This window comes from Mustela erminea, chromosome 2, assembly GCF_009829155.1.
Source record: "Mustela erminea isolate mMusErm1 chromosome 2, mMusErm1.Pri, whole genome shotgun sequence".
NCBI classification, from domain to species: Eukaryota; Metazoa; Chordata; class Mammalia; order Carnivora; family Mustelidae; genus Mustela; species Mustela erminea.
In genome coordinates, this window is record NC_045615.1 from 41,729,004 (window position 1) to 41,738,330 (window position 9,327).

Below are 9,327 nucleotides of genomic sequence, written 5' to 3' on the forward strand. Positions count from 1 at the left end.
CCATACATCACTGTTCCACATCTAGACACATTCATGGAAAAAAGGCTGGCCTTTATCTTCCAGTTCTCAAACTCTGACAACAATTTATAATTCATTTAATAAAAATTAGTTTAGTAATAAGTTATGGTGCAAGAATACTGTGGCACAGGGAATAATATGCTGCCATTAAAAAACAACCAGTAAATTTGAACATGCTGATGTAGAAAAATGGCCAAAACAAAACAAAAAAAAAGTTCACAGGAACATATCTAATGAGTAGACTTCTTTAAAGGTCGGTTGATTGAACATAGACATCTGCTTTTGCTCCTTCTCAAAATCTCATTAAAATGACAGTAGGATTGTTTTTGGTTGTTTTAGCCATAAAAACACAGGACAGGAACAAACAAAGAAAAAACAGCAAAAAAATTTTGGAAACAAGTACACCTGAAACTGGTATTACATTATATGTTAACTGACTGGCATTTAAATAAAAACTTAAAAAAAAAAAAAAGCCTCTGGCAAGTGGAGAAAGCTGATTCCTAAGCTGCTAATGAGAGAAGTAAAAAAGCAACTTAATTTATACAGCTGAATCCTCAAAGACTCAGAACTGGGCACTATCCAGCAGAAATTGGCATAAGTAATTAGTATAATTAGTATATACTTGTAATTAGTATAAAATACAGGACACCCAGTTAAATGTGAATTTAGATAAACAACAATTTTTTTGGTATAAATATGCTCCAACTATTATATAAAATACAGCTATAGTTTAAAAATTATTCATTGCTTACCTTAAATTAAAAATTGAGTTGGCTGTCCTGTATTTATTTACTAAATCTGGCAGCCTTACTTGGAACAGACGCAGCCCCCAGGAGCACCTCTCTAAGAAGGAAGGGGAGAGATAGACGTAGAGAGAACACACTGGCTTCTCCCATCTCTCTGCCTTGTGATTTGCTGGTGGTGTGCCCTATAGCAGAATGGACCTGGGAGACAGTTGGCACAAAAAAGCCTAGGAAATGCTTTTTTGACCCACAGCCACAGAGCATTACAGAATAGAGGATAGAAGGGAGGGTTTGGAACTGACAGTAAGTAAATAACAGGCAATTGCTTATATGAACTATGTATAATTTTAGCTTGAGATATTTAAAATTATGGAGATAAATCTTGGTTAATCTCTTTGTATATAGGCTTTTGGGTGCCTATTTTGGAGCTTGAACATTTTGGGTGCTTCTTTTGGGGTGGGAAAAAATATCCATGATAACTGGAATGTGAAGTGCCAGAAAACAAGTATCACACTAGAGACACTAGAGGTGTTAGAAATGCCACAGGAAGACAATCAAGCAAGCGCCTGCCTTCGGCTGGGGTCAGGATCTCAGGGTCCTGAAATTGAGCCCCACATGGGGATCCCAGGGAGACTGCCTCTCCCTCTCCTTCTCGCTTAGGTCTCTCTCTCACTATCTCTCCCTCCCTCTCTCTCTCTCAAATAGATAAATAAAACCTTTTTTAAAAATGCCATAAGAGTGCAGAAGAGAGACTGCTCATTCTGAGGAGAGTGAGGGGTGGAGGGAGGGCTTTGAGGAAGCTTCACTGAGTTATTTGAATGAGATTTGCATGAAAGAAGGGGAGAGGGAAGGACATTGCCGGACGGACAGTGAGATCAAAACTAAACGCACTGAGAAAGTGTGTAATGTGTTCTGAGAATAGCTGTGGTTTGGTGCTGCTGCGTAGAAAAGATGATGTATGAGTGGAATGGGGAAAGAGTTTGGTCGTGTGGGAACAGCACCTTGTTGGAGGAGGGCCCTGAATACAGAGCTAAGAATTTAGCTTTTATTCTGCCCAATTATGCAAAGGCACTGGGGAACCATTCAAGGATACTGGAACCAAGGAAAAAGTCAGATCTAGACCAGGTGTATTTGAGGCTGGATTAATGGATTAGATTTTCAAGGAAGTTCAGAGCAGTGGGTCCCAGACTTGTAGAACCCACCGCCTCTGTTGATAAACACTCAGAGGTATCTGCCATGGGAAATCTTTATGGCACCTATTGTAAATCATTGCTTTATTCTGCTTACCCCAGTCAAAACTAATTTTGTCAAACTTTCTTTTTCCTAGTATTTTGAAAAAATTTTTTTCTTTCCTAAATACAAAATATATCAATTCCAAATTTTTAATAAGATTTTATTTATTTGAGAGAGGGAGAGCGAGAGCAGGGGGGAGGGGTTGAGGGCAGAAGGAGAAGCAGACTCTCCCTGAGCCGGGAGCCTGATGGGGAACTCCATCCCAGGACCCTGGGATCGTGACCTAAACAGGAGGCAGAAGCTTAACTGACTGAGCCACACAGGCACACCCCCAAAACGTTTGGTTTGTCAAATTATATTAATACTACACTTATAAACTATTGAGGTAAATACATAAATTGCTAAAGTTATTTCATGAGCAATTTGACAATTCACATTATATCTCATTGTAATTTGATGGGATTCATTTTCCTATCCTTGTGTGTGTGTGTATATGAGTGTGCATACACACACATATTTAAGCTTTATTGATACACATGTGTTTAAGCAGAATGTTATGGGCTAAATGTTTGTGTCCTCCACCAAATTCATACGTTGAATTCCTAACCCCAATGTAATGGTATTAAGAGGTGGGGATCTTTGGGAGGTGATTGGATCATGAAGGTAGAATTCTTGTGAAATAGGTTAGTATCCTTATAAAATAAGACCCTACGGACCTTTCTGGTGAGGATAGAGCAGGAAGATGGTCATTTACGAGTCATGAAGCAGGCTCTCACCAGGCACCGTATCCTGATTTGGGACTTCCCAGCCTTCAGGAACAGCGAGAAATAAATATTTGTTGTTTAAGCCACTCAATCTATGGTGTTTTTGTTATAGTAGCCCAAACTGAGTAAGACAAGCTTGATATCCATAAATGGTATCACACTATCTATTGAGATTTCCTTTGTTTTCTTAACCAGTATACTTAAGGATCTCTCCACTAACCCAGATCTGTACATTACCTTATTGTTTTAGATGATACTGTATTTTATCATGTGAACATACCATTATTAATTTAAACATTACACTTGAAGAAATTTAATTTTCCTTTTTTAACTTGTTATTATTGACCATGTTGGAATTAATATCCTTGATCTTAGAGTGCATGAGTAGTTCTATAAGATAATAGTGTACAACGTAATTACTGAGTCAGCATATACAGATCACCCCTCACCATTCTTACGTATACACAAAATTGTACCAAAGCCTTCCACAATTTACCCTGATTTTTGTATCTTAATTTCTTTGAATTGTTACTCCTGCTCCATAAAGTTCGTTAATGAGTTAAGTGGCAACAAAGTAAAAATTCTCTCCCTCCCCAAGAAGAGATTATGTGGAATGTCCCTCCCTAGCTCTAACAACAGGAAAATTCTTTGGAAAATCCTGAATATCTAACAGAAGACATTTGAAACATTTCAGAAAACAGTAGGGCTAATTTTGGAGTTCTATTTTCTTAAAAATATCGAATTGATTTTAAGACTATTCTGCTTGTATCTTGGTAATATTTTGACAGATCATATGTTCACAATGATTACATGTGAGGAGATGTCAGATTGGAAAAATTAATATGGACCTTCTGTTGGTGAATTAACTTTTTAAAAACAGCATTGTTGAGATAAACTTTGCATAACATATATTTCACTAATTTAAGATGATTTTTAATATATTCACAGAGTTGAGTAACCATCACTGTGATCAATTTTAGAACATGTTTATCACTCCCAAAAGAAACACCATACTCACTAGCAGTCCTTCCCCTTTTCCTTCAATTCATCATCCCTGGGCAACCACTACTCAACTTTCTGACTCTATAAGTGTGCCAGTTGTGGACATTTTCAATAAAGAAAATCCTATAGTATGTGGTCTTTTGTGACTAGCTTCCCTTTTTTTTTTTTAAAGATTTTTTTAAAGATATTTTTATTTTTTATTTATTTGACAGAGAGAGAGAGAGGGATCACAAGTAGGCAGAGGCAGGCAGAGAGAAAGAGGGAAGCAGGCTCCCTGCTGAGCAGATAGCGGGAAGCGGCACTCAATCCCAGGACCCTGAGATCATGACCTAAGCCAAAGGCAGAGGCTTAACCCACTGAGCCACCAAGGTGCCCCATTGTGACTAGCTTCTTTCACTGAGCACAATGTTTTCAATGTTCATTCATATTGTTTCATGGATCAACATTTCATTCCTTTGTATTGTCGAAAACGACTCCATTGTATGGTATAGTGGGAGGTCATTGAGAAGATAGGACTTGTAGGTTGACCCACAAGCCAGATCTCAGCAGCCAAGGCTCCCACCCCTCCCCATTCCCAGAATCTGCCCCAAGGATAGAGCCTTAGGATAGTGATGTGGTGTTGATACTATCTGGATGTATTTGTCACTGAACTCAGTAAAGATCTCTATATAAACTTAAGATTTGGTGGTCTGGTAAGGAGATCTATTCATCTTGCTGTCTTCCAAGACAAGCATCTTAAGTAAGTACCCTTGTTTATTATACCTGCCACCTACCAATCTGGAATGGTGTGCCTCTTTCTTCAGTCTCTCCCTGCCCTCTGCATTTGGGGGCAGTAGGGAGGTGGGGGGCAGTTTCAGGTTAAACTTGGGAAGCTCCCCAAAATGCTATGAACCAACATTTGAATATGCACGTTTCTAATCATCAGTCAATGAGCATTTGAGTGAATACAATCTTCTACGTTCAGAAACCATACCAAATACTTGCTTGAGCATAGTTAACATGTTTACTTTAGGATCCTTAATTTGCTAAGCAAATTACATTTACAGTTGTTAGTCATTTGAGCCATGCTAACATTTCTGTATTACAAATGGTACAGAGCAGGATGTTTGCCTAACAAATGTTCGAAATTGAGAAACATAATGGTAGGGGAACTGTGGCTCAGTGGGTAAAGCATCCCTCTCTTGGTTTCCGCTCAGGTCATAATCTCAGTGTTGTGAGTTCAAGCCCTGGGTCAGTCTCCAGGCTTAGTGCAACATCTGCTTGAGATTCTGTCTTCCTCTCCCTCTGCCCTTCCTGTTCACGCTGGCTCTCTCTCTCTCTCTCTTTTTTTTTTTAAGATTTTATTTATTTATTTGACAGACAGAGATCACAAGTAGACAGAGAGGCAGGCAGAGAGAGAGAGAGAGGGAAGCAGGCTCCCTGCTGAGCAGAGAGCCCGATGCGGCCCTCGATCCCAGGACCCTGAGATCATGACCTGAGCCGAAGGCAGCGGCTTAACCCACTGAGCCACCCAGGCGCCCACTGGCTCTCTCTCTTAAGTAAATAAATAAACCTTTAAAAGAAATACAAATAGGGGGACAAGATGGCGGGGGTGTAGGAGGAGGCGCCTTTTCAGCCGGTACCCCAAAGTGAGCTGATTACCTACCAAAGAACTCCGATCACCCATGAAATCAGCCTGAGATCAGAATTATACACGTCTGGATCTCTACAGGGGGAGAAGACGCCAGTGGGCAGGTAAAGCGGTGTGGGAACGTGGAACTGATATCGGAAGATAAACGAAAGGGGGAGGGAGCCACCAGAGGCCACCAGTTGGAAAGTAATACCCCAATACAAGCGAGAGTGCCCTGCGTCTGGGGACCAGCATTAACTTGGAGACTGGTTGAAAGCACTCCAAAAGAGCAAAGGATTGTGGGGGGGAAATTGTGGGAATTGGGGCAGCTAGGGACAGGGGCTTAAGTCCCCGGTCCCAGGACAGCCTCTCCTGCGCTAAGGCAGAGAGAGTGCGGCGGAGAAACCAGGTCTTGGTCCCTAAGCCGCCAGCGCGCCTGAGAATGCGTGGGTTCTAGTTCCTGTGAGCGGATGGGAGCCACGCAGGTCGGCAGAATGCGCAAGACCTACTACAAAGCCTGAGATACGCGCGCGCACGTCCCTCATGCTCCCCTGAGAGAGTTACAAAGGCCCTGCCGGCGCTCCTTGACCCGCGCCATTGTTTCAAAGCCTAAGCCGCGTGCCCCAAACTCTCCCCTGACAGAGGTGCGCAAAAGCCCAGCCTGGTGCTTACGGACCAGCGCCCTGTTCTCGGTGCCTGAGACGCGTGCGCGACCCATAGCCGCCCCTGAAAGAGGGGCGTGCAAGCCAGGCACTCTTGGACCCAGCAAGACCAGGCACTCCCAGCCCGGGCCAGCGGCAAAATCTCAGTGTGTGATCGCTGCTTGGAACCTCTCTGGCAGTCGGGAGCTCCCAGAGAGCTGCCACTGCCTTGGCTTTGGGTACAAGCAAAAGATCCTGTGCCCCCAGGGTCTGCAACTTGGAACCTGCTCTGCCAGCGGCCAAGGGGGAACTTATTTAGGCTCTGCAGCCAGACTGAGGCTTCTCTGTGAGAGGGAGATCAGGGTGAGGTTTGTTTTCCTCTAAAACTACAAAAACCATCAAAGGCGGTCAAGGTAAGAGAAAAAAAAGTGAACAAACATAAAAACCTCCAGAGAACAAAAGCCTGAAAAAACCCAGTTTCCTCAGAGCCCACCCCCTTGAGGGGGGCGGGAGGACTTAACTCAGGAAACATCATTGACTGACAACCCACGTGGCAGGCCCCTCCTCCAGAAAACAAACCAAGAAAGGAAAAAAAAAAAGGACTACAAGAGAACAACCACTACTTCATAGGAAAACTTGTATTGTTCACTCATTCCCACTATTCCAGTTCATTTTTTTTTTACACATAGGTAATTTTTTTAACCTATTTACCATCACAGCGAGCTGTACAGTACATCAAATACCATAATACCCTTCTAACTTGAACTTTTTGATACATACACCTATGTTTTTCTTTTGCATTTTTATTTTTTGAATTCCTTTTTTTTAAATTTTAGTTTAGTTTAGTCTAGTTTATTCCTTTTTATTTTTATCCTCTAATATTCATAGGGAGTTAAACTTCAAAGTAATCCCCTTTCCCCAATCAACACTACCCCTATAGGTAAACCAATTTTTAATCCCCTTTATCTTAGGAAAGTTGAATCCTTTAACAAAGATATCAAGATACATCCAGGAAGAATCAAAACAACCTTCCTCGCACACACTGAGAATTTATAAGAACTCTACCATCTTCTTCCACCAGTGTTTCTGTGTTTTTGTGTTTGTCCTGATAGCATATAAATCTTACACTTGGGGTTCTTTTTGACGAGGTTCTTCCTTTATTTGCATATATATATTTTTTTCTCTTGTCATATACTTGTATCAGTCTTTTTGTCTCTTTTTGTTTGTCTACTTCATAAATCTTACCTTGGGGCCCAGCTGGGCTGAACTTCCTCTTTCATAGTCCCTTTCTTTCCTGTCTCTCTCTCTCTCTTTTTTTCTTTTTCTTTTCTTTTGTCTCTCGTTTGGGTGGGGAATCCTGATTGCTCAGAAGTGTTCCAGGGTGCACCTTGACTGCACCACAGTTGATACATCCAGTTACATCTGTTCAGTCATCTCCCACCAAAATGACTAGGAGGAGGAATGCCCAACAGAAGAAAAATACAAAGGATGGACCTTCTGCAACAGAGCTAACGGCTATCAACATAGACAATATGTCAGAAAGAGAATTCAGGCTAACAATTATCCAGGCAATAGCTAGGTTGGAGAAAGCCATGGATAACCAAACGGAATTGATTAGGGCCGAACTGAAAGCGACCAGACAGGATGTTCACAATGTTAGTGCAGAGCTTAAAGCTACCAGGGAGGAGGTTCACAATGCTCTCAATGAGTTCCAATCTAATCTAAACTCTCTCAAAGCTAGGGTAACTGAGACAGAAGATAGAATTAGTGATCTGGAAGACAAACAGAGAGAAAGGATCAGGAGGAAGCCTGGGACAAACAGCTTAGAAGCCACGAAAACAGAATCAGGGAAATAAATGATGCCATGAAGCGTTCCGACGTCAGAATTATTGGAATCCCTGAAGGGGAGGAGAAAGAAAGAAGTCTAGAAGATATAGTGGAACAAGTCCTTCATGAAAATTTTCCCAATCTCGTGAATGGAACCAGCGTTTATGTACTAGAGGCTGAACGGTCTCCACCCAAGATTATACATTCCAAAAAAACATCACGACACCTGATAGTCAAATTGAGGAATTATAATTGTAGGTATAATCTCTTGAAAGCTGCCAGGGCAAAGACGCTCCTTACTTACAGAGGTAAGCCCATCAGAATAACGTCAGACCTGTCCACAGAGACCTGGCAAGCCAGAAAAGGCTGGCAAGATATATTCAGGGCACTAAATGAGAAGAACATGCAGCCAAGAATACTTTATCCAGCAAAACTGACATTCAAAATGGATGGAGAGAGAAAGAGTTTCCAAGACCGGCAAGGCTTAAAAGACTATGCAACCACCAAGCCAACACTGCAGGAAATATTAAGGGGGGTTCTATAAAAGAGGAAAAATCCTAAGAATAGCATTGAACAGAAATATAGAGACAGTCTACAGAAAGAAAGACTTCAAAGGTAACTCGATGTCAATAAAAACATATCTATCAATAATCACTCTCAATGTGAATGGCCTAAATGCGCCCATAAAATGGCACAGGGTTGCAGATTGGATAAAACGACAGGACCCATCCATATGTTGTCTACAAGAGACCCATTTTGAACCTAAAGATACACCCAGACTGAAAGTGAAGGGATGAAGAAGCATCTTTCACGCCAATGGGCCTCAAAAGAAGGCTGGGGTAGCGATTCTCATATCAGATAAATTAGATTTTAAACTAAAGACTGTAGTCAGAGATACAGAAGGACACTACATAATCCTTAAAGGGACTATCCACCAAGATGATATAACAATTGTAAATATCTATGCTCCCAGTATGGGAGCAGCCAATTACTTAAGAAAACTGTTAATCAAGATAAAGAGTCATATTAATATGAATACACTAATAGTAGGAGATCTTAACATGCCTCTCTCAGAAATAGACAGATCATCGAAGCAGAAAATCAATAAAGAAACACGAGCATTGAATGACACATTGGACCAGATGGATATATATATAGAACATTCCACCTTAAAACAACAGAATACTCATTCTTCTCAAGTGCACATGGAACCTTCTCCAGAATAGACCACATACTGGGTCACAAATCAGGACTCAACCAATACCAAAAGACTGAGATTATTCCCTGCATATTCTCAGATCACAATGCTTTGAAACTGGAGCTAAATCACAAGGAAAAGTTCAGAAGGAACTCAAACACCTGGAAGCTAAAGACCACCTTGCTTAAAAATGCTTGGATCAACCAGGAGATCAAAGAAGAACTGAAATAATTCATGGAAACCAATGAGAATGAAGACACTTCTGTCCAAAACCTATGGGATACAGCAAAGG